The sequence below is a fragment of the Botryllus schlosseri genome, chromosome 13 (genome assembly GCF_051294905.1).
Source record: "Botryllus schlosseri isolate E-star chromosome 13, Bs_hap1, whole genome shotgun sequence".
Classification (NCBI taxonomy): domain Eukaryota; kingdom Metazoa; phylum Chordata; class Ascidiacea; order Stolidobranchia; family Styelidae; genus Botryllus; species Botryllus schlosseri.
Genome location: NC_137248.1, coordinates 18,212,479 through 18,239,240, shown reverse-complemented (window position 1 = coordinate 18,239,240; position 26,762 = coordinate 18,212,479). Strand labels below are relative to the sequence as shown.

Sequence of the window (26,762 nt, the reverse complement as noted above, 5' to 3'; positions counted from 1 at the left end):
CACGTTCGCGTTAATGCAGAACCTTTCAAAACGGTTCGCGTTCACGCGAGCCTGAACCTTTTGGGTCCCTACTAAAAAGTGTTCCTCGTTCTACTATGGCAGTGGTTCCAACCTTTACCCACCCACGTACCATTTCGAGGTTTCATGCAGTGCTCGCGTACCACCTACAAGTTACGCGCGCCGAAGGCGGTCAAAAATGTTTCCGTCATATATGACGTCATAGGCACGTATTTGATCAATGTGAGGTGCAATAAGAAATTCTATTAAAATAGGCATTATCAGTCAGGGCTGATGGGATGCATGGAATTGTTTTTTCGCCACCAGTCACAAGAAGAACATCATAATGAATTAATGACAAACAACAAAAGTCAATTTGTTTAATGCGATGGCTGCATTTGTTTATTTTCCACTAGCTCAGGATCGGGCAACATTTTCGACCAAAGGGCCAAATGAGAATTGCAAACCATTGAGCGGGCCACTTGAATGTTGATGATCTTTTTTTAGCCACCTGATAGGAGCGAACCGGATTATAGGTAATGATGAAAACAAGACTTATATTACTACGCATCAAAATCGATAACAATTATGTCACAAAAACTCAGTGTGCATAGTGCACTCATGAAGTAACCGCACGAAGCGCGAAATTTTTTTCAAGTTAGTGAATGAGTTCGGCCAATAATAATGTCACTTGCATATATTGCGGGTCACCTCTGTATAACACTGGGCTCACTTGTCAGACACAGGATTATTCGGACATATTAATATCGACGATTTCGGTGAACATGCGTCTATCATTTTGTGCCGAAGTTTCATCGCCGATCATCTTCATCTTCATCATCATCTCTGCGAGTGCAGACGCAAAGTCGGATGTTGGACGGCACGTTCTCTCATAATTGCCAATATAGTCAATTAAGTAGATTGGGCGTATTTTTATATTCAGGAAGGGCTAGAAAAAGCAAGAAATTGAGTGACAATAAGTCGCGTGAAGTGCCAAGAAAAATATCAATTCAAATAAATCTACCAAAAAAATATAGGGAGATCTACGGAAAATGTTGCTGGCCCCTGGCTACGCCAATGCGTCCAAACTGGTATTTAAGTCATCAACATCCCTAATTTCGGGGTCAGACTAATAAGATTGATGAAATTGCTCTGAGAGCAGCCGCCCTGATGTCAGTCGCACGTGATGAACCCTCCAGCAAAAAATAACTTTGAAGGAAATGAAATCCGACATTGACGATATATGTCGGGAAAAGTGGATCGATCACATGAATGCCAATGACGAAGACTCGCAATATCGGAAAATAATTGGAGAAATCAGGGCCATAAACCCAATTACTAATTTGTCACGCAAAGAAGCCGGAATTCTAGTTAGATTACGGACTGGTCATTCCAGACTGACGGCCATCTCCACATAAATGTCACCAAAATGGACTTTGTGATGTATGCGGGATCGAATAAAACGTGGAACATGTCCTCCTCCCTTGCCCAAGTACCTGTATCATGCTGGTGTGATCAGTTTAGATGACCTTCCCGGTTTTATCGATCATTCCTATCTAATACCGAATACTGTGCATAGATATTTTCTGTACCACCATCACTGCCGTTTGTTATGTATTTTGGTTGGATGAAAATAAAGACTGTCTCTCTCTCTCTCTCTCTCTCTCTCTCTCTTTCTCTCTCTCTCTCTCTCTTTCTCTCTCTCTCTCTCTCTTTCTCTCTCTCTCTCTCTCTTTCTCTCTCTCTCTCTCTCTTTCTCTCTCTCTCTCTATCTCTCTCTCTCTCTCTGGGTATTTAGGTATGACTAGCGCACCCTGTAATTGTAATTGCGGGTTTGCGCCATGTCTGCAATTTCGGTATCAGCGCAACCTTGCCGGCCGATTGTACAGCCTGATAAAATTGATCAATACAATGTATTCCGCACAGCGTACTGATACTGATTTCAGCAAATTAACGATCGTTATGAGATGTAAAAATTCCATCTCATCGCCAGAAACTTAGATTTCATCGCGCGCTCTGAGAAACACCATCTCCTATCGCGATTTGACGACCAAATATACGTTCATCTTCTACAAATTAAAGTGCAATATTTGCATCGATGAGGGCCGCAAGCCACGTTTAAAATATTCTGTGAATCATTTTTGTGATATATATTCTCTGAGCGCAAAGTTGAACAGTGTTTTATTGTGTGTGCCTGCTAGTTGTAATTTATTCCAGTGCCCATAATATTAATCCGATTATGATTTGCGAACGTAAATCGGGAAATGCAGCAATGCAGTCAAAATCGATGTTTTAATCAGCAACCAATTGTCGCGATGCGAGCTACTCAATACTAAGTAAAAATCCATTGTGTTGGCGGTTAGGGATGATTACTGATTTGCCGCACGCGTTTGTAATAATATTTCTTGTCTGTTTTTCGTGTTCCAGAATTGTTGCGCCGTGTGACTGCTCAGTCCAGCGATGAATGCCAAGCGCTCGGCGATCAATAACCTAATTTCGCAATGATCTCAGCGGGAGGTCGCGTCGCTTGCACAGACGAATCTCGCTAATTGGTCACGGCCGCGCGTGACCCTGATAATACGACATGTTGAATTGCAACTGAATATTAGCATCAGAATGGTCATTTCAAAAGGACGGGGTTTTGCGTTTAAAATGGAGGGGGTCTCGACATCCCCTGGCTACGCGCATGCCGCCACCCCATGCCAAAATGAAAGTCGGCGCCTATGTTACAGACCATAGAAGCTCAATTCTGACAACACCTTTATTCGCAAAGAACCGAATTGCCAAAAGAAATACGGTGATTGGCCAGTTTAATATTGCTACATATTATTAAATCGCGATTCGGGTTTCTCTGGAGGCTAGGGACCTTTTGAGTCAGAAGTGATACAACAGTGCGACCTCAGATGTTTGAGTTATAGTTTTGAGCAATTATTGTATTATCTATATGTCCTGCATCAAATGGTTTCGTATTGGCGCTTTCGCTTCTGGGATTAACCAGTTTTCGGTTCAATTGTCCATAACACTCTGAACTCAGTTCGTGCATTTTATGCCTTCTCGGAATTTTTCAATTGAATTCAATTCAATTTATTGCTAGTCATTTCATCATTTGAACACACCAGAAGACTGCGATACAATGAAAGATAGGAAAGTGTCGAAACGACTTGGAGTAGTCTTCGAAATCAGACACCCACCTGGCCTATGTGATATAAAAAGGAGGCATGCACAGTGCACACTGAATGAACAGTAAAAGAAGATAATCTAAAAGGACAGGTGATATAAAAAGGAGAGTGAATTGTGTGTCATTGTTAGCGACTTGCTCCTAATACTGACTAGAGTGAAAACAGAAGACCACTGTCGGATGGTTATAATAAAGCTTATGAACTATGGACATAGTTGACATTTGCTGTCTTGAGGGATTATTCAATGGAAGTATGTTCTTACTAAAAATCCATGCATTTGTTAGAAATATATGTTGGATAATATAAACATTTGGGAATCTATTCATAATTGTTTCTCGGGCTAGATGAAATCGTCTGGCGGGACCGGTGCGTTCCGCTGGCCTATGTTTGACACCCCTGCTCTACGTCATACCAAAAGTCGCTCAACTAGGAAATACCAGGCTAGGGTTGAAATGATTAGAGTCATGACTCCACTCGAGTTCGACTCTAGTCCCATTTTTAGTGACTCGACTTGACTCGAGTCATTTTTTCAAATGCATGACTCGAACCAAGTCCTATGACTTGAGCCTATAGGACGGATTGTAACTTCAAAGAATAGTGAAGTCATCACATTACTGGTATTTCGTCTATCAGTCCTAATACTTGGAAAATAGCGCATTATAAATGCGAACCATTCTATATCACTCTAGCAGAGTTGAAAAACATGGGTAGAATCGGATTGCACTCAAAACTGAACAGTGAACACATGGACTTGGACTCGGACTCGCGTCACAACACTATGACTTAGATTCGACCACTGTTCCCTCTAAGCCGCGCCCGTGCGCGGCAGCGCACTGCTGACAATGTCGCTGTGCACAGTAAGACGTGTGCCGTGCACAAGAAAGCCGAAATGATGACTTTTTTTTAGTAGTTACGCACTGTTGTCCAAGGCACCGCACAGTGAGTTGGTGAGTGCGTGCAGACTCGTACAAAATTAGAGGGAACATTGGACTCGACCCTCTACTCACTGACTTGGACTCGTACTTGACTAGGTGGTGAATTGAGAATGACTCGAATTGACTCGAGTCAAAACTGTGAAAGTGAGATTGACTTTTGACTCGGAACCTTGTTACTAGGTTACAGCCGTGTAACTGAGTGACTTGCAATAGGTCGTACCGAGACCCTTTCATGGTGATCTCGTTGCCTCATCTGCCGTCACAACTATGTCAGCTGTTATGATTAAGAGCTATTTATAGGAGGTATATAGTAATTGTCTATGGTATATAGAACGGATGATGTAACTGCTTCATGTGACGTTGTGATAGTGGTCCACTTGTTACAATTGTTGTAAGCTGTTACTACCATGACACTATCAACTATTTGTTTGTTTCCAATATTACTAAGTTTCGCAGGTAAATGTTCAAATATGCCCCGCATTTCGAATTTCATTCACCGTATTACTGTTGGCAGTTCTGTACCCACTGGCTTGATGATAATGTAGTTCATAGAAATGTTGTAACAAGGTGGAGCAATGCCGTGGTTGCCCTGTGGCCAGCCACCACTGACCTAACCCTATAGTGAAAATCGGCAAAATACACTATTTTCGTTCATGGAGTGCAGTACATTGTTTGATAGAATGCTTTAGTTGCAAGTTAATGCGCGAGCGCTTGATCCATTTGATTCGGAATCGACGCTGGTAGAAGCATATTTTCCGCATGCAGTAGCACTAGGGATGTTTCCAACTTTTTGGTTGGAGCTAGGGAGATAGACGATAGGCCTAATCAGAGTTATTGAGATCCACAATGCAAATGCAAAGGCGGATAACGTATTCCAAATTCTCACCACGGAGTAGGGTACAAATCAGGCCATCAGCACTTCCTGGTTGCAAAATTTGCCTTTTCACCCATTCCAATGGATGAAAATGAGGCAGGTGCACCAAATCCTATGGAGATATATCCTGGTGGTGTAAGTGAATTATGAGTATACGAGAACCACACATCATGGTACGAAAGCAGAGCCAGAACGCCAGAACGGCAGTGCACAATGCAAAACTCTGTTACAATGCAAAATTCGAGGCTGATTTTGAGAAGTTCCAAGACCACGAGCACAATCAAATTTATATTATCGTAATCAGTACCGCGGTAGCTTTCGATTGATAACTTCGCGCTCGGCAAGCAAGTTTGAATAGTGCCGGCATATTGCCTTTGGTCTAATGTCAAGAATGGCGTAAATCAATCCCAGTGAGCAGAGAGAAAAAGTACTTTTAAATGGAAATCATGGGGATGAAAAAGTCGAAATAACTATAGTTTCTATCTAATGCAGTGGTACCTGAACTAGACGATCAATCACGCTGGGTGTGATTTTGAGAGTCTGTGGTGAGAAAAACGAAGGGGCTATTGGGAGGCGAAAATATTGGAGGTCGATAGGTGCGAAAATGTTAAAACATTTAGTCCATTTTATTTTATTAACAGTTTTGTGTCTTTTCAAGTTCGTTTTAGAATCGATGGTTGTTAATACTTAAAACGGCTATGCGATCTTTCGTGGCTATCGTTTTCACGATCCTATGCTTCACTCGTTGGTAAACAGTGCAAACAAGAGCGTATTTCGCACGAGGCAGTTATGAGTGATGCGCAAGAATTTGAAGAAACTTGGTTCTCGTTGTTTTCGTTGTCTTTCGAATGGAGTGGAGAATCAAGGGTTCCAAAATAAGCCTAGGGGTGAACAGAGAAAAAAGGTGGGGAACCACTCGCTCCCTGGAAAATCCTTATTTGTTCGTTAAACTTCTCGGCACTTGTAATAGCTTATTATTACAGAGGAGGAAGATGAATGAAATGGGTTCTCTTTTAACTTATATCTTATAACCGTAAATATTACCGTATCTGGCAATCCTGATTACAGAAATTGGTTCAAATACCTGGGAAGTTAAGCCCCTTGCAAGAATGTTACTTTCCGACTAACCGGCTTGTTTGGTTAAATTTTACTCATACATTCATATTTCTATGATCCTCACAGTATATAGAATTGTTCGCTGCAGTTAACCATACGTCGTACGTAAAATACCATTCAGCGGTCAGTGATTACTGGATTTTTCGTCACAGTCACATAATTCCTGCCATGTTTCAAATTTGGTTTATCAGTTTCACCGGCGATCTCTCCTGGTGATGGTCATACAGTACAAAAAAGCTTAACGTATAATAAATTTGACGATAGTAAATAATGTCCTGATGCCCAAAGTTTGGCGCTGGTTGTTGATGTAGCACTTCAAACGTAGGCAGCAGTTCCACTCGAAAAGAGCTTACATGGCACAAAATATCCCCTTATACCGCAAAAGTGCGTACACAAAGGAAGGTCATGATAATACTCGATTCCTCTGGCTTCATGAAGCGTGTAGCAAAGGATTGACATTTTGAACTTGACAGTTACGTCGCAAAACATTGCCGACATGGAATTCAGAATATCTCGAACTACATCGTTTATCTTTAAGATCATGATATATTTTGTCAAATCATGTAGGTTGAACATCTGTGGCAGCGGTCGGGAACCTTTTCGGTCACAAGAGCCGTATTGGCTCTATATTTACAATAGTAACTTCCGAAGAGCCATAAAGCAGTGTCAACTGTGACATCACAATGAATATCAGTGACGTCATTATGTGCGACTCAATGAAAAACGGCTGTTGAGCAAGCAGCAAGCGACACGTTGTTCGGGAAACTGTTGCAGCTACCTATATTATAAACTCTGATTTCATGAGTGCCAAATGATATTTTTCGAAATTTAAGGCAATTAGCATGTATATTTTAACGCAAAATCAACACTTTTAGACAAGAATTACAGTACGAAACTATTGTGTATTCTCTAGTAGCACGTTATTACAATAAAGCCACTTTCCAAGCAATTCGTGCAACATGCAAGAAGGTATATAGCCACCCTCAATGGCAGTCACGCACGATTCAATCAGTTCCCCTAATCCAGGATAATCAAAATTTTCAACTGATATCATTCGGTTAACTTTACTACTCAGGAACCTTGTTTTCGTCATTATACAAACTTCGTATCGAACAGGACCTATAAGATTTGTCCGACGTAGGCCTTTACCCCTAAATAACTTGAAGGGGCCGTGTTTGCGGTATTATCAAAAAACGATTATACTGGAATGAGAAATAAGCATTGGGCATTCTGAGCAGTTATCAGCAGGCACTATTTGACATATATTCTAGGATTCTGGAAAGGATCCGTCATGTTTTGACCTCAGAGTCACATAGACTTGTCTCAGCTACCACAAGAAATGATTAAGGCGGATTCGAAAATTGACATCGAAGTTACATCAATATTGATAAATAAGATGCGAATTATGTGTCAAATAGAAAATTTATCAGAGAGCCATACAATATTCCCAAAAGAGCCATATGTGGCGCGTGAGCCATGCTTCCCGACCGCTGACCTATAAGTACGTATAATAGGCTGTAGTTAAAATCGGTTGGATAGTATAGGCCTATATTTATGAAGCACCGAACACGACCGTGCAGTCGAAGTTAATTCATAATGTCAATTATGTATTCCAATAATGTGCAAGGAACATTTCAAAAGAGGACTTTGACTTATCAATAAAAGCGTAAATATGTGACTATTCTAGACACACAAATAACAAGACTCGAGTACACATGCAACGTAACCCTGGTGCCAAATAAATGCGGTGAACAAAAGATCCATTGAAAAAAGACCAGTTTTTTTTGGAGGATTTCTCATGACCACCACCCCAGCGGAGACTTCTTGGACTCGGCTCCTCCACACAAGTAGCTCTTACAGATCCGGCAGACTAAAAAAAGATGAATATTATTGCAATTAACAAATCGGGTACATATCCAATTAACGTCCATTACTAAGGGGGGTCGCTGTGTTGTTGCTGCTAACATGCGCTCACAGTGGCAGGAAGATGAACGGCTGAAATGAGTATCAGGCTTGTAACCAAGTCACAAGGTTTCGAGTGACAAGTCAATCTCAAGTCAAGTCGAGTCATTTTCAATTTACCACCGAGTCAAGTCCGAGTCCAACTGAGGCTTCAAACGGTCAATTCCGAGTCGCAATGATGAGACTCGAGTCTGAGTTGAAGTCATTTTATTTTTATTACTGCATGTTCACTGTTCAACTTCGAGTTCAACTGATGTTCAACTCATTTCTTACAACACTGCTAGGGTGAAACGAAGTTGTCTCATTCATAATAAACTCACTTGTCTGACTCTTAAGAAGTAATGGTGTGTATATAAGGTATGATAAAATCAGATATTCCTCTTCACAGTTTTCAGTTTTACCTATTCTTTTACTGAATTCGAAATCGTTAGTTCTAATTGTATTTAAGAATGAATATTACGTCATTACTTCTACTTTTGATTTCGTACCAACGATGACTATTTTGACCACCTCTAATCTTAACAGGTTCATTCATACAGATCAAAGACAGTTTCTGGCCCGATTTGTTTTGAGTCATGCGCAATGACTCAAGCACAAGTCGAGTCAATACACAAAATGACTCAATTCGAGCCGCGTCATTTTCCATTTTTAGTAAATGACTCGAGTCAAGTCGAGTACCGAAAAATTACAACTCGAGCCATTACAACACCGCTGAGCGCTTTGTAGAAACACTAGACAACCTTCAACATTACCGGACCACGATCTGACATATCGACTTCCCCTACCGACAGGCGACATATGCCACTTTATTTTCATAGCTTATCCTCTTCATGTTATCCAACACTTATCATTCAGTCTGCATGCCTCTTATTAACATGTTCCAGGCCAGTGGTTCTCAACCTTTTTGTCTTCACGGACCGCTGCTGACTCCACAAGTTTGAATTCGAATTTAGCTCATTTATCGTTCAACCGTCATCTGCTTTAACGCAGAGCGAATGTTTGTAGTTGTATAATTGTATATCTGACTCCAAGAAGGTTGCGTTTACAATTCGCTGCGTGTTTCTTCTTTCGTTCGACGAACCGGCGTAACCGCGCCGTACGGCCTTGTTGGCTGACGTATCACGAAGCCTGTCTATTGGACACGTATTCGATGGATCACACGGACGAATATATTTTGTTTCCGTCTCCCCGGCTTGTAACTTTATTGAATCACGTACGACAAAGTAACGGACTTCCCAATCAGCGAAAAATCATGAATTGAATGACCGTCTCTCATAGCCACGAGAGAGTACATGCACAAATTGTTATCTACGTTCACACGATAAAATATACGACTTACAAAGGTCTTATCAGGTTCCAGTTCAGATAATTATGTAAGGTTTACCAACTCCTTATCGAATAATATTTAAATGGCGTTATACCAATATACTCCGTTAAAAGTTCCCCCTTCCCACCAAAATAACTTGGTGTAAAAAAAAACGAGTATATTGGTCAAAATCTCAAACCTAGGGTCATACAACATATGGACTGGGGCTAATCATAGGGACTGGAGACAGGAAACGATTTTATATGCAGGGGCAACATCATAATTCATCCAGCAATCATTTTATTCTAAATTGATATGAAACTTCCTAATTCATATCACGTAGCATTTAACATTGGTATATACCAACAGAACGAGAGTGTGCCCTATTTATTGTATTACATGCAAAGCAATGTTTGCAAATATCATGCACTACCGCGGTGCATATTTTCTCAATGATATACTCAACATAGGGTATCGTCGTATGGCAGAGGCCTAATATCTCTTCATAAGGCTTGCAATATATCATCATTCATCACACATACATATCAAGCTATTCAGCTATTGGATGCATCATGGCATCGAATAAATAGGGTAGCCTTCTTGCTACGGGTTTACCCGCACACATCTCTTATCAAAACATTATGCTATATAAGCACCTGCGTCCTGACTCGCAGGAAATGCGACCCCTATCTGGGTATAGAAACCAATGATTGCAAGTTACTTTACAAAACTATACTTTGTCAATATCCCAATAACAGTAACCAACTAACGTCGTAGTGCAAGATAATAAAGTCGATCTACCTTACATTTTTCTAATCCGTGTGATGCATGCTTGAAGCACCACCGTCCGCAAATCTGCTAAACTTCTGCGATTTCCGAGCATTTTCTGACACTGCATACGTCTTCTTCATTGTTGTCTTCGTTACGGCGTATTGATCGTCGAAAGCACAACCCCGCTGCATTTCTTCCTGGCAATAACGTATCGTCGTTTCCTGTGAATGGTCTTTCTCGCCGTCTTGCAAGGCGAATCTTTATATTTATCGTTTCCGTGGTCCGTTGCTGTATCGCTATTTCTCGCCGTCGGGCAGGGCGTATCTTTATATTGATTGTCTTCGGTCGGCCGGTCCGTCTTGATTACTTAAATGTCGGGGTCACCATTTAACGCAGAGCGAATGTTTGTAGTTGTATAATTGTATATCTGACTCCAAGAAGGTTGCGTTTACAATTCGCTGCGTGTTTCTTCTTTCGTTCGACGAACCGGCGTAACCGCGCCGTACGGCCTTGTTGGCTGACGTACCACGAAGCCTGTCTATTGGACACGTATTCGATGGATCACACGGACGAATATATTTTGTTTCCGTCTCCCCGGCTTGTAACTTTATTGAATCACGTACGACAAAGTAACGGACTTCCCAATCAGCGAAAAATCATGAATTGAATGACCGTCTCTCATAGCCACGAGAGAGTACATGCACAAATTGTTATCTACGTTCACACGATAAAATATACGACTTACAAAGGTCTTATCAGGTTCCAGTTCAGATAATTATGTAAGGTTTACCAACTCCTTATCGAATAATATTTAAATGGCGTTATACCAATATACTCCGTTAAATCTGCCTTGTACAAATATTAACTGAATTAGGGCGGTAATAAACAGCAACAAAATGACTTGTCTTGAAAATAACATCATACTATATGTATAAGTTACAGGTAAACTTTTCTTATTTCAAAGCGAATTCTGCAGCTACATTTCGTGAAATAAGTGTTCGTGCTTTGAATATCCGCGCCGTTGATTTGAAAAGAACGGGCGCTGAAAATACATTTTCACAAAGATAGGTGGTGGGTGATGGCAGATGTACCAGTAATGCGTTAAAGGGGCACTGCACTCTAAAAATGATGTGGTCTCAAATTGAAGGACAAAACGAAAGAAAAATTTTGGCCGCAGACGTTTTCTTCAGAACGCCACCGTAATGGAGCTGTAATGTATTGAAATTTCCACAGACATATCACGCTCCAGCAGTCACGCAGAGATCGAACTTTATATAGTTGTCAGCTGATGTTATGAAGGAAATATGTCGTACACGCCAAGGTGGTTTAGATACCGCGTTCAACGGACGATGTTCAGTCAGGAGATTTATGTCAAAATCGGGCCTAGTGTATTCTATTTCCTTCATATTATCGGCTGACTAGTGACTACTATATAAAGTTCGATCTCTGCGTGACTGCTGGAGCGTGATGCATCTGTGGAAATTTCAATACATTACAGCTCCATTACGGTGGCGTTCCGAAGAAAACGGCTGTGGCCGAACTTTTTCTTTCGTTTTGTCCGTCAATTTGAGACCACATCATTTTTAGAGTGCAGTGCCCCTTTAAGCTTCCTATAACACATTTGGATATTATCGCAACATACATGGCAATAGAATTGAAAAAAAGATTTTTTATTGAACATATCACGTCTAGCCTAGTAATTGCTATTCAGCAGCTCATCTTGAAGTTATTCTGGAATAGTGGTTATGTAGGCTATCTAACAGGAAAAAATGGATTGCGTGACGGGATTGCAACCCCTTTATTGGGACAGCTGATATGAAGAAAACTTCAGTAATTCATATTTCAAACCACTGTTCACTAATTTGCTTAGATATCAAATCCAAAATGGTTTGCAAACATTTCGAAGTCACCCTGATTAACCTTGCTACTACAACTTTTTATTTTTTCCACAAACCCTAACGAAACATCTCTAAACAGCAATATGTTTGTATCAATGAGCTATTGACAATTTAGCAATTAAATGAGTTTGTACAGTAGGATATTTCAATTCAGACAGTCATTATGTGGATGTGAGTCCTGAAGTGTTAGCAGTTATGAAGCGAACCCGCTTCGTTATTTCCTAATTTACAAAATTACAAATCATTATCATTTTTCAAAGTTAGTAGTTTCGAGGGCCCCTTGAAAATGCTTCGCGGACTCCGGTTGGGAGCCACTGTTCTAGGCCATGATGGGTATGCGATTTAATAGAGTACACCAAGTCATTTTGACACCTTCTTGTCTTTTCCTTCTATCGTAATCTTGCGATGTTTTGAATTGATAAGAATTCTCAATACATGACCTAACAAACGAATACACTTGCATTTGATATAATCGATATTACGAAGTCAGAGTCGTGGTGTAGGCCAACATGACCATTCGAGACGGTAAGCGCAACCGTCGTTGCGACAATTACACTAAGTTGATGTGAAGTAATGCTCAATATTTTCCTCGCGTCCATTTGTTATCCATAGAATATATTCTTGATTTTTTTTGAGTCGAAACGCTCAGGGCCGTATCGTATTCCGATGATCTTCGTAATCCTATGTGTTTTACGGTTTCAAGTACTCACATTTCATTTCGATTCTATCTTTCCTAAAACGCATGCATCCATCTTCGTTGAATATTGCCGGACAGTATGTAGATTTACATCTGGTCGAAAGTAAACGGAATGCCTTCACCACTAGCGAATAGAAAAGATTTCCTATTAGTTCGGAAACGAAATAACTTGCAGTCAACATATATGTGCGTAAGAGAGAGTGAGTCGACGGTGGTTTAAGTTGCCAATTCGGATCAATGCTCATTGCTTAGTGCTTTTCTTACTTCTAGTAATATGAACCATATCGAGAGACCCAATACAGCGATGGCACTTGCTGGATGGGGATAAATACTATTATTGTTTTGATTCGTTGAATCAGGGGTGGGCAATTATTTTTCTCCGCGGGTCAAATGAGAAATAGAAAATACGTTGGCGGGCCGAGTCAAAATTTTTAGCTATATTCTACAGCGTAATAATTTCTAAATTGAAAGCAGTGAATCAGATTGGTAATAAATACTGCTCAGTGGAAGCGTTGATATTAGATAATGAGAAAATGACGGTTAATTAACAAAAATAATATTTATTTTTAGTTTCATTTGATACATTTTGAACTCTCTTTGAAGCCCCTATCCACGTTTTTATATCAATACATTAAAATGTATTTGGGATACTACAAAGCTTATTGTCTTGGTCGCTGCCTTCCGAACAGTGTGCGGCTTGCTGAAATCAGTGTTGGGATGACTCGAGTCAGACTCGAGTCACCTTTTTCGTATGACTTGACTTGACTCGAGTCACTTAGCCAAAATGACTTGACTTGACTCGACGCTTCAGAAATGCAGATTGACTATTGACTCGAAGCAAAATTTACGAGTCAATTTCAAGTCATCAAGTAATCGATGTCGACTAAATCGCCGTATCTTGTATAACTTCGGATTGTTAACCGTTCACTCAATGATTGTGCGTTTTACCGATCCTCCATTGTTACGTCAGTAATGAATTGATCGTCAACGCAGTGATCGGAGCTTATAGCTTATGTTGTCGTAAATTTGCTCGCCTCAACCAACCTTCTTGTGTGCTTTAGCGGGGTAGATAGTGTAGTGGTTACGATAAGCGCCCATCAATCTGACGGATCGGGTTCGATTCCCGTCGGAGGTTTATGTGGGCTCCTCTTCCCCCGCCGTTGCCGTTCTTACGGCGACATAAAAGCCCAGTAAAAGACCCGACGAAAGAAAGCACTCACAAGGAATAGAGAGAACTTGTAGAAAGGGCCGCGGCTTCAAAAAAGATCACATCGAAAAGAGCTGTGACAACGGGCACTCTAGGCCGAGGTGGATGTTAGAGTAAAGGATCGCTACTGATGCGTGTCGTTCGACATCCTCCTAACTGTTCATGATATCGCATTGTGTCTTATCGCATTGAACATTTTGTGTGACTTGTTGAGATGAAAAATATAACCCAACGATGTTATGTTAAATCGAACGAATATCGTCCACACGTTTATAATGGTAGGTAAATCATGGATATATAAGTGGATAGAGTATTGCTTGATATCGGTTTTTGAACTTTCTGATGTCTCATATGTTATCCCATATTTTGGCCGATTAATTATTATAGATCAGGGGTGGGCAGAGCTGCTTCACGCGCGAGCCGCATATCAAAAATCGCTGCCTTAAAAGAGTCACAACACACAAATTGATATACACCAATTTATTCCGTCACAAGGAAAAGTGGCGTATCGAATGAAGTTTATTATTACTACGATGCGTCTCCACCCTGGCTGCAAGGTGTTTGAAATCGGGCTGACATGACGTCAAACAGTGCGGAGCTCGGTAACCATAATACTTGGTAAATATGTCTTATTTAGGTAACTCGTGGCAATTAAAGTTTTGGTGTTTGGTTTCGTAATGATCGTTAAATACTAGCTTTGTGATTATCAGGCGAACCTTGACGCAAAAGGCACAGTGGCGTACGCTCATTATCACCGAATGCACATTGCCCACTCATTGAAGAGCCACATGCTAAAAGAGCAGCATGCGGCTCGCGAGTCGCGTTTTCCCACCCCTGTTATACTGCGGCTATACCGCTATACTTGCGTAGTTTGACAGTTCTACGTATGCATGAGCGATAGAGCGCCTTATTGCGTGTATAATCAACTCTTTATTCGTTTTTCGATTCAGAATAAATGAGGACTCCGTCTGTATTTAAAACAGTTAGCATAATGCAATGACTTTGAATAATGTCTCGTACTTTGAAAATTCAACTGGACTCGACTAGTGACTTGACTCGTGACTTGACTTGACTGGACTCGAGTCACCTCCAAAAATTGGGTGACTTGACTTGACTCGAGTCACCTTTGAAAATCGAGTGACTTGACTTGACTCGAGTCAAAATCTGCAGTGACTCGAGATGACTCGTGACTCGAAGGTAGTGACTTGATCCCAACACTGGCTGAAATTGCCTTGTTGTTGAGCGGAGCTTGCAGTTTTATTTGTGCTCTATACCTTGTTTGAATTTCAGCTGGACATGCCCATTTATCCCGTATAGGTGATGATGTCTCATAGTAAAAACGAGCACTGATTGACTTGTTTTACGAATTAGGGATTTGGAAACGTATCACGTAATAATTTGAAGCACAGACCGTGTAATGCGTAATGTGACAATGGCAACAAAGAAGGTTTGAACTAAATTATATAGAAAGAATGACTTCTTGTGACTTTAATCGTTACGGCATATACTTTGCTACATTTACTTTATTTGGAATTTGGATTGCGCATGCGAGGAACGTAGGCTGCGTAATCGTGGAATATTAATGAACAAGCTTCAAAGTAAGCCAATTTCCGTTTCGGTTCAGTTTATACAGCGTATGGCTTTATTCCACGCAGCAACATTGAAAAGTAGGTTTTATGTTTGAATTCCCAGCAACTTGTCGCACGCCGCGCAGAATAGCTCTGCGGGCCGCACTTTGCCCAGGTCTGAGTTGAATAAAGCTGAGCTTGTGCTCTGACAGTAAACGTCGATGATGTCTTGACAGCAACGACTCCCTGGCTTCGCCATTTACTGCACGGATTTTTAGCTATAGTTTCGCTAATACTAGGGTTACCATACGTCCTCTTTTAAGAGGATTTGTCATCTTTTTGACCTTTTCGAAAGTGTCCTTGGAGGACGCCTAAATGTCCTATTTTTGAGAATTTGTCCTCTTTTTTGAAATTTTTGGTAAATGTACGTGGAAATTGAACCGATATAACAGTGTTTTAAACGGAGGCCTTAAAAAACTGTAATTTTTTTCAAGTTGTAAAATCATGCCATAATTGCGTAAATACTTTCCAAAAACATGTTGCATGAGCCTACGGACAATTTCCATCCGACATAGCCGACGTATACGATAAGGGATGGTTGGAACCTTCAAAATAGTCGGTTCAACAGCTACAGCACGTAGATAGTTCGTCATAGGAGCTACATTTTCACTATATTTTCAATTGTCAATGTCAATCCACTATGACGTCACAGTGACAATATTAGTGACGCCATGGATTTAAAAAATTTTAAAATAACATGTTTCAAAAAAGGGCCTTGTTTTGAACATGTTTGTTTTAAATTGATTTTTGTTTCAAATGCAACCCTGGTCACTCACCTTTTGCAAAGCGAACGAATTCCGATAATACGCGATTCGTGAACGAGCCGGAATAGGGAATGGCGAACGCACACTTGTCTGTTTATGTTTATCCGCTCAATAAGCACTAAAATCGCTGATATGAATGTTTTGAAAATACTATTGATACTTGCATAGCGTATACGTGCTCGGAAGAGCCGATGGAAATTCATGGTGTCTTTGATAATGTAGGGCTTGTAATTATTTATGTCCATGTCCTGTTTATGACACACGGTTAAGACTATTCATGAAGTTCTTGCGGGTTAGCTTCAGACGGGTTCATTGTCGGTAATTACCTTGTTAATTAACTGGATGGGAAGTATGTGGTGCAGTGTGCTAATTAACACTGTCACAACACCTATGGGTTCTGGTTCGATTTTCTGTGTTTCGATGGTTAATCTGGGATTCTCAACGCCGACCCCGTTGTAAACACAGCGTCTTAAAAAAGCCCAGACAAAGAATTAGCTGAGCTCAAAGTCAGCAGCAGGCACCCGAAAGTGGATGCAAGAAAGTGACTGAAGAGTGGGAGTGCACAAGCGTGAAAAGTTGTCCATGAAATTAAAAGTAAAGACACTTAAATTTATCAAATTAACTATCGTGCCGTACAAATCCCGGACATGCGATAAGCGCCACCATCGTCGTTGTATCATAATATTAGTATTAACCTTGTTTAAGCATGTTGCTATTCAATGACCTCCGGCAACGATTCTCGCTACTCAAAATATTGGAGTCGCTCGCGCCTATCAGACTAAACTGAAAGAAAAAACTGTTTTCGTGAGACGCACGTGATTCCAAATTCATATTTCTTCACGGGGTAGATTATTTTGCCGTTCGGGGCTAGGATTGCAAGGACTATATTCGGCACCATCCATAACGGCGCCGGGGCAAATCAATATTGGAAGTTTCGGCCAACATGCGTTGATCATTTCGGTCAACATTTTATCGCCATCGACCTTTCTGTGATCGCACTTCTGGCCGAAACTTCAAGTACCTAGGTGTGTCGTGGCTAAGATGATGGCTAACACCAAAATCCTCGGTGTCTAATATTTCCGCATCCGCCGGCTAGATACTCCTAGCTTAAAGCATTTGAATGGCCTTCAACAGTCTCAAGCGATACGAGGAATATACCGTTATTTCGTAATTGCGAATACTGGTGACGTAGACCTCTTATGCGATTTTTTGCATTTTGTCTTCGGGAGGAAGATATACCCACATGATAGTCAAGAATTTATTCGCACGAAGTAAAGTTCAAGTTGAATAAATATACTCCTGGAAACTCTACTTCATGTAAATTTAGGATAATTCACGAAAAAGCTGTATTCCGCTTAACAATCCATAGCTATGACGCTTTTTGAAGCCATATATGGCTCGAAAACCACAGATTTCAAACATTTGTGCTATTTAGTGTTCACCTGCCATTTCGTTTTAGATTTGTGGGCACGGTGATTACGACTTTATTATGACAATATACGAAAATCTCTTACGGTCTTGAATAAATAAATTCCAGTAGCCCTGTTTCAGACACTGCAACGGGAGTTGAAAGACATCATGGACCAAGAGCACCCTAGCCGAATTTTATCGCAAAGATCAAATCTGCTTCAAGTTGCGTTTGCGCTTGAAAAGAGAGTCATTGAATAAGCTGTTCATCGTGTCTAGAGCTATTGAGACATGAGAAAATGAGTAGGATACGCGAAGTTATATAAATAACGGCGCGACAAGTATCTCCATCCTCGTACGCTGGCCTATACCGTGACCTTTGTTATGTCAAGTGGAATCACATTACCCTAATTCAGCCTCCGAAATCAAATATAGGATCTCTGATATGTTGATTTCGGGATTGGAGCATTCACTTACAGTTATTGCCTAGCGTATTTTTGTTGAAAATTTGTCGACACCATTTCATATTTCGTCTTTGCTACTGTTCCATTTGTATATGCCTAAATATTGAAATTTGAAGCCACATAGTGTCTGTGATACGATCGTCGAATACCTATAAGTAATACCAAATAGCAATTGTGTATGTGTATGTGCAGGTGAATGTGCATTGTGCAATGCCCAAGGGAATTCATTATAAATAACGAATCAGTCACAAGTAAATAACGAAACCGTGATTCGAGAAACCGTATTCATCAGCACTGTTCAACTGCAAGCCTGATTAACCGCCGCTCGTCATGAATTTAAGACTGCAGAACTCACAGTACTTTGTGACGTGATTAATCATACTAATAGGTGTTTCAAGTACATCTAAATAGGCTTGCAGAGCGCATACTTTGCTTCTCACGGCCGAATAGTTGCCAAAAGTCGGAAATTCAAGCCGAAACCGTGACTTCCTATATATTATGATTTTACGGTATGCATGAGACACAATCACCATAACTATACGTGCTTGTGCGTGGATCTAATGCTAATCTAATGCTAAGCCTTCCGTCAGATGTTATCTGTCGTTTTGAAGGTCCTAAATCAGGGGTCACCAACACGCGGCCCGCGACTTGATTTGAGATTTCGGAAGAAAGCTAAAAATAGCATTTTGAAATCGTGAAATTGAGTACAGTTCCAACATATTGTTGTTGTTGTTTCAGAATAGGCTATTCTGCTGTGTCCAACATCACTATTCGCCACTAGCTGAAACGGCTTTGGCAATGGCAACAGCATTCCATCGAGTCAGAATCAGTTGATGTGAATGGACATATTACCTTAACGTGCAATTGCCCAAACACTGCCAAGACCGAGACTCCTAGAAAACGGCTTAGGGCAGTGGTTCTCAAACTGGGGGCGTGGAGCTGCGGTCAACTGAAAAATTTTTCGCGCTTCGCGCGATTCATCCCTTATTCGTACTTATCGCTCTGTGTGTAGTCCGGAGTTCATAGAATACAATTCTCTCATCAACAGTCATAACCTGCCATGCCACCAAACTATCCGTTGGGATTGCTAGCATTATGGTTGCATTTTGTGATATGACGGTAACGGGAGTGCGAAATCTTTCAGTATTATAAAGCGAAACGTGTCTAAAAACGTTTGAGAACCACTGGCTTAGGGCTTCCCCACAGGATCAAGCTTCACGTGGAGATGGTCTTTCAGCTAGTAACGTATCCCGCTAGCCCCAATATCGATTCCTTAGTCGCTGAAAAGCATTTCGAGGTCTATCGAGTTTCTGTTGTATTTGTATTCCTTTAATAAAATATTACTTCTTTTGTGGTCACTATGCCAATCCCCTATGTTATCGGTAGCACAGCGTTGTACTTACGTAGAGTTTTAAAACGTAGTTGCCTATCTTGTATCGATATTGAATGCATGCGGCCCGCGGCCGCTACGAAATTAGAAAATTGGCCAGCGACCCGTTTTGAGTTGGTGACCCCTGTCCTAAATTATCGCTTCCCCATTTGTAGGTAATGAATGCGATCGAAAAATAACTTCGAAATCAATATGTAGTGCGCCTCCCCTTTTCGGTGTTTCTAATGAACAGTACGAAACTAATACGCTATGAGGTCAGTCAAACCGATCATTGAATCCCGAGCAAATATGACGAATCGACAAGTTTATCGTGAAACCTAACCACAACTTACGTCTGCGAGTTGAGTGATGCTCGTTTCGAGAGGAACTGTAGGCGAGACTCAAAGCGATAATCCAAGTCATCACATACGCTGTCCTCTTGATCAATTGAAGCTTTGTTATAATAGCGACGGCCAAGATAAAGAAGTGTCTGTATATAAAATCAAATTAATGTGTGCCTATAATTCATTCGTATTGGTATCAAAATGTTATTGAATGATCAAAATACTGTATAAATGAATAGTTATCGTATATATTTACTCGCGGGCCTTAATGCTCAGGTATCGACAATAGTAAAATACAGTAAGATGGATATAGAGAATGTTTTCTACTGCGTAAATCAAAAAATGGTGACAAACAGCAAATGTCAAGCAGCACAATGATCTTACAGAAATAGGATACAGCTGCCGAAATATCATCAGAACTGTAGAACTTAAAAAACATAAGCTTTGCAATCACAAATCATAATTTGATTATATATCCCAATTTCACTTTAATTTATATTATTTTATGCTCAATCCTACCCAATTTCATTTTTTATTTGTTAACGAGCCACTTGTAAAAAATAAATTTATCGGTTTATCCTGTACATTTCTAAACAAGTTCCAAAGATCCCCAACAACATAATATGATTACGGAAAGAAATATGGATAAATGATACGAAATCATTCACCCTGAAAATTTGAAATGTACAATAGTAATGTTTACAAACGATTTCAATACAACATTCGGGCTATTTTACTTTCACAACGTCCATCAGCCTAGATCAGTGCTCTTCAACCTTTTCCGTCGTGGTACACCCTTTTAACGTTTACCCATACCTTGTACACCCCTGACCATATAATACACCGATTCCGCAGTAAGCTGCACTTCGATTAGGGGATATGTGGTACCGATGAGACAGTGGGACCAGAAATACTTGAAAATGTCTCTGTGATAATCCCTTGATTACAGTACGCGAATTTGTCTACAATTGCATGCTAGCAAAATCTTTCCTCACATGCAAAAAAAACTTAGACCTGCGTGAGTTATGGGGTCTGTGACAGATGATTTATGTTTTGGGGGGTGTAAAATAAATTTTAATCGACGTATACATTTTTCTATATCACCTTCCACACTAACAAACCAGCCATAATTTTTAATATGAAGGGTTTGGCTTGTATCAGAGTATATAATGCCACATGTTTTTTTAAACTCAATACCATCCTCGGGCGGACTATTTTCAATTCAATTACAATATTTATAGGGTGGGGGGCCTGTAGTACCATATCCAAATCAAGCAAAATAGTTGGAGCAACTAATCACTTAACAAGATAAACATGCCTACATATATAGAGGCAACAAATCATAGTTACCCGTGGTGTTTTATCGCCATAACGAGGTATTTGAAAGTCAAAGTACCAATTTACGGGAAATATGTATGTGCCATTAATTTTGTAAGTTTGGGCGAAAATCGAAACGTGATTTTACGCCAACATTTGAGTTGAAACAATCTATTTTATTCTTGAACGTGGTGACGAAACATTCTTCATTGTCTTGCTGTAGCTTAGATTATAGTGCACAATTAAACAAGATGAAAAATTAGAGTTTTTGAGCGTATGTCTCATGCATCCCATGGTCGCGTGCTTTGGGACCCACCGGGTGGGGACCGATCATACGTTCAAGCAACAAATTTTGAACGTTCGTAAAGATTTTTTAAAAAGGTGGATATTCATGTAAATGTCCACGATAGGTAGCGCTTGTATCAAAGTGTTAAGCCAGCAAACGATCTGCTATTCTCGGCTGAAGATTTGAGAGCCAGAGATCACTTTGCAATTTTGCAATCTGTACCACATCTCTCCCACATATATAGCATACGGCCGCATTCCAGCGGAGAGTCGTCATGGCCCATCTGGACGACAAATGCTCGTGTGAAATTGGCTACTGGTAAGTTTGCACCGCGTAGAGCAGTGGTTCTCAACCTTTTTGGCTTCGCGGACCCCTTTTGACCGTCACGGACCCTCGCGGACCCCCTCAAGTTTTAGTTCAAATTTGGCTCAATTGAGGTGCAACCGTCGTCTGTCTTGTGCAAATATGAACTGTAGGCTTGTGATAAACAGCAACAGAATGACTTTCTTGAAAATAACATTTTACTATTTATATAGAAATTAGGTAGACTTCTATCATTTCAAATCTTATTTCCAGCTGTATTTTTTGAAGTACGTGGTCGTGCGTTGAAAACCTGCGACTTCGATATGATATGAACGATGAGTGCCGAAAATCCATTTCTATAGAAATATATGGAAGCTAATGCAAAAATAACGCTAGGGTTACCATATATAAGTCCTTATTTTTCGAATTTTTTGAAAATGTCCTCCGAGGACGCCTAAATGTCCTCATTTTTGGCAATTCATCCTCTTTTACAGCTTTTACATCTAAGATTATAGATATAGTCGAGTGAAGATGGGAATTTGTGGGAATTTGTGGTCGTAGCAGTGTTGGGATGACTCGAGTCATGACTTGACTCGAGTCAGACTCGAGTCACCTTTTTCGCATGACTTGACTTGACTCGAGTCACTTTGCTAAAATGACTTGACTTGACTTGACTCGGCGTATCGGAAATGTGGATTGACTCGTGACTCGGAGCAAAATTCACGAGTCAATTTCAAGTCATCAAGTAATCGGTGTCGACAAAAATCACTGTATCTTGCATATGTTCAGATTGTTCGCGAAACGCTTCCGTAACCCGTAAGAGCGACCAATCATTCAATGACCACTGAGCCGCGATTGTTCTCTCACAAATGAATTGACCGCGCATGGAGTGATCGAAGCTTACAGCTTACGTTGTCGTAACTCTAGTAGTAAAGTAATAGAATAGCAAAATGTATATTTATGTTCTCTGTTCTTACCTTAACCAAACCTCTTGTTTTATTGAAATTGAAGTCGAATATAGTTTTATTTGTCCTCAACCATTGGCGCAGGCTCGAACGGTATCATATCTATTTGTAAATAGATAATGTATTGCATTTTATCAATTCGTTTCTCTATTCTCTATTTTGGCTGGTAACTATAAACTGAGCTATGCAATTACGTAGTTTAACTTCTACGTATATGTGAGCGATACAGCGCCTTCTTGCATGAATATTTAACTCAATATTCGTTCATCGTTTCGGAATCAATGACCAGTGGTCATTGACCACTCAAACTGTATTTCAGACAGCTAGCAAATTGCAATGACGTATAATCATGCCTCATACATACTTCGAAAAGGCAACTTGACTTGAAATGTGACTTGACTCGTGACTTGACTTGACTCGTGACTTGACTTGACTTGACTCGACTTGACTCGAGTCACCTTCAAAAATCGAGTGACTTGACTTGACTCGACTCATCTTTGAAAATCTATTGACTTGACTTGACTCGAGTCAAAATGTGCAATGACTCGAAATGACTCGTGACTCGAAGGTAGTGACTTGATCCCAACACTGGGTCATAGCAGGCGACGACGTTTTTTAGTCAACACCACTTATTTTGAGAAAGTAGTGACCAATCAATTTTTTCAGCAAATATGACGAAATCGGCTGATTTCAGTTTTCATCGACTAACTTTTCTGAATTGGTAAAAGTGTCATCCTTTCGCTATTCCAAAATATGGTAATGGTAAATAGTATAATGATGTAAGTCATGAGGTTTTAGCAGTTGTGGTGCGAACCTGCCTTGTGATTTCTAAAATAAAATTTAAAAATTAAAATTAGGTCATCAATCATGCTGAAAATTTAGTGGTCTCGCGGACCCCCTGAAATTGCTTCGCGGACCCCCGGTTGAGAACCATTGGCGTAGAGCCATCGTGGTGCTCTGATCCATAACTCATTTCTTGAGATATAGCTTACCTTGCGTGTAAAAGTTTCTAATCGTAGAAGCAGAACATCCCCGCAGGCTTACTTTATATGTAACAAAATCGCGAATTCGGGCACAAAATTAATGATGATTCATCTTCCGGTTTTTAATAATCACTTTGTTGCCTGTTGGTATTTCTTGACCTACCATCAGGATTGTCGGTAATGTCACAATATATTGGAATTGTCCAAACGTGCCAGAAAAAACATTCATTCGTGAAACGCACACGATTCCAGCCTGTAATTTTTTTTTGCGGTGCATCATTTTACTCTGCCGTTCGCATTTGTTCGGTTGGGCTCAGATTGCAAGGGCACTATTATATTAAAAACGAAAAATCCGAATCAACCTGAATCGCACCAAGCGTGAAGAAAATTTTCAGGTTGCATTGAAATCTATCAAAGATTTGGGAACCAATTCGTTCATTCAAGTTGCATATTGACGGTGGCCAACACACGCCAATTTAATTATGTGTGGGCGGCCGCATAATTATGGTTTTACGGCTGCACGCGGCCGTACGTCCGCAGGTGGTCACTCCTCGCCTAATCGAAATAAGTACGGAGCAAGGCTGCAACGCATAGGAAATGCTAAATTCTAACCAGGGATCGAGTTTGCCGGAGCACCATCAAACACGGTGGTTCTCAAACTAAACCCCGAGATCCCCTCGCTACGCCCCTGCAATTATGTACACAGCGTTATTTATAAGCTTGTCGCATGAAGTACCAATTCAAAATGTCCCATCCGAGTGGTACACCCTTTAACAATTATGGTCCCCCCTAGGGCAGGAGTGTCAAACCTATGGCCGGCGGACCGCATCCGTTTTGGCTCAAAAGGTTCCTGGCCTCCACAGAAACCCGAATCGCGATTTAATCATGATGAACCAAATTCCAACGTCCGCGTTTACAGCTGAATCTCTTGAATTCCTCACAACGCATACTCATAGCTAACGCCAAAATACGACTAAAACAAAGGAAGCATAGAAATATGCCAACTTATATCGTCGCTAGAGCCACTGTTTTAGGTTTTACTTTTGTCAATTCCATTGCTTTACTAATCAAGGTGTTGCTAGAATGGAGGCTCTTTGATAGTAATATAATGTAACATAATATCACTTGCTTGGTAATAAAAGGTATTCAAGTAAAAAACACGGGCATGGATTTTGAGGTAACATTTTGGAACCATTTGACCAGTCTGACCCGCGAGCGATCTGAAGGTTTGGATCCGGCCCGCGACGCAAGTTGAGTTTGACACCCCTGCTGTAGCGTGTACCATACACCCGGTTGAAGAGCCCTGGCCTAGATTACAGAATAACTTGGTTATATACCCATTGCTTGCAACGTCACACTGATTCAACCCAAATCAGTATACATTTTTTCAGCGTTTTGAAAATCAACATTCCATGATTATGGTTTCGGCGACATCTCCGTATTTTATCGACAAATCTACTTGGTCCTCTTACGTATAGAACACTATCTACATTGGCGGATAGCATACAATTTTTAAGTTAATCTCGCTAGTGTCGTTCGACATCGCCTAATCTCTCACTTGATCTGATATAACATCTTCCACGAAATCTGTACCTACAATAGCAGGGTTGTAACCAAGTCACAATGCTCCGAGTCACAAGTCAATCTCAGTTTTATAGTTTTGACTCGAGTCAAGTCGAGTCATTTTCAATTCATCATCGAGCCAAGTCCGAGTCCAAGTCACCGAGCAGAGGGTCAAGTCCGAGTCATAGTATTATGACTCGAGTCGAGTCAAAGTCTTTGTGTTGACTGCACAGTTTCGAGGTAAAGGCTTGTTAAATCCACTTTTTGTAACTCTGTTTGGTGATATCGAATGGTTCGCATTTATAATATACTAATTTTCGTCATTTTTAGAAGTTTCTGGGCGTATTTCCAAGTACCAGTACCAAAAGACGAAATCCCAATAGTGTGATTACTTTACTATTCCTCGAAATTACAGTGAAACGTCGGTCTTGGCCGTCTGAGTGTCGAGTCATATGACTTGGTTCGAGTCATGCGCAATGACTCGAGTCCAAGTCGAGTCAATACACGAATTGACTCGAGTCGAGTCGAGTCATTTCCATAATTTGAGAAAATGACTCGAGTCAAGTCGAGTCATCTGAAAAACGTGACTCGAGTCGGACTCGAGTCGAGTCATGACTCGAGTCATTACAACCCTGTACAATAGGTGTCTTTCTACGCGGCGCTTTTGGATTCACAACATATACAAAGTTGCAACTTTCTCACGCCAGTATCGCTCGACACAAGTTTCGGAAATGTGAATTGGCGTTCCTCAAGGCTACATTTCTGCTTATTGCAGCATTCTTTACGGTCGTATCACTTTTACGGCTGCCAAAATAGGGACAAACCTCAAATTCATTGACGAATACAAATATACAATAAAGTCTATCGCAACGGAATAAGAAAAATCTCTTATCAAGTCTCAAGTATAATCTGCTCGCATGATGTCGCTTCAGAACAGTGCGTAATAAATAACTTAAAGTTCCTAACACTTTACAGTTTACGTCATCGATCATTCTCCCGGGGCCTGTATTGACTTAAATATTCCAATGAGCTCACATAAATTGCCCACCTGCGCCGATATACCATCAGAAAGTTTTAATTCTTATCTGATACTGATTGCGTCACCCTGAGAAACCCATCGGGGATGGTGATGGTGTTATATGAAACGTGCTCTCGATTTACCTGCAATAAACGATATTTTTTATCGATTTCTCGCTACATCATACTGATACCCTCAAAATCACATGGTGAAATGATCGCCTGACTGGCCGTAACAATTATTCGAATATGCTTGTCCTGTCACACGATCTTTGAAACATAGTTACATTATTGTTTTTAGTTTAGCGTTTCACAAGTTAGCGATGCACCTATTTTTCCGCCTGAATGGATGGGTGCCTGGTGCCTATACTGCTCATTGAAATATCATCCTTCGTTGCCAATGTAATAAA

At 40.6% G+C, this 26,762-nt stretch overlaps 1 long non-coding RNA gene across 1 annotated transcript; it reads right to left on the bottom strand.

The window, feature by feature from the left end:
• Positions 1-7,374: 7,374 nt before the first annotated feature.
• Positions 7,375-20,105, bottom strand: LOC145453467 (uncharacterized). The gene is made up of 3 exons (XR_013919776.1): positions 19,928-20,105; positions 12,749-12,859; positions 7,375-7,971 (listed from the first exon to the last, which is right to left on the bottom strand). It is a non-coding gene; the product is annotated as an uncharacterized LOC145453467 (long non-coding RNA).
• Positions 20,106-26,762: the final 6,657 nt, after the last annotated feature.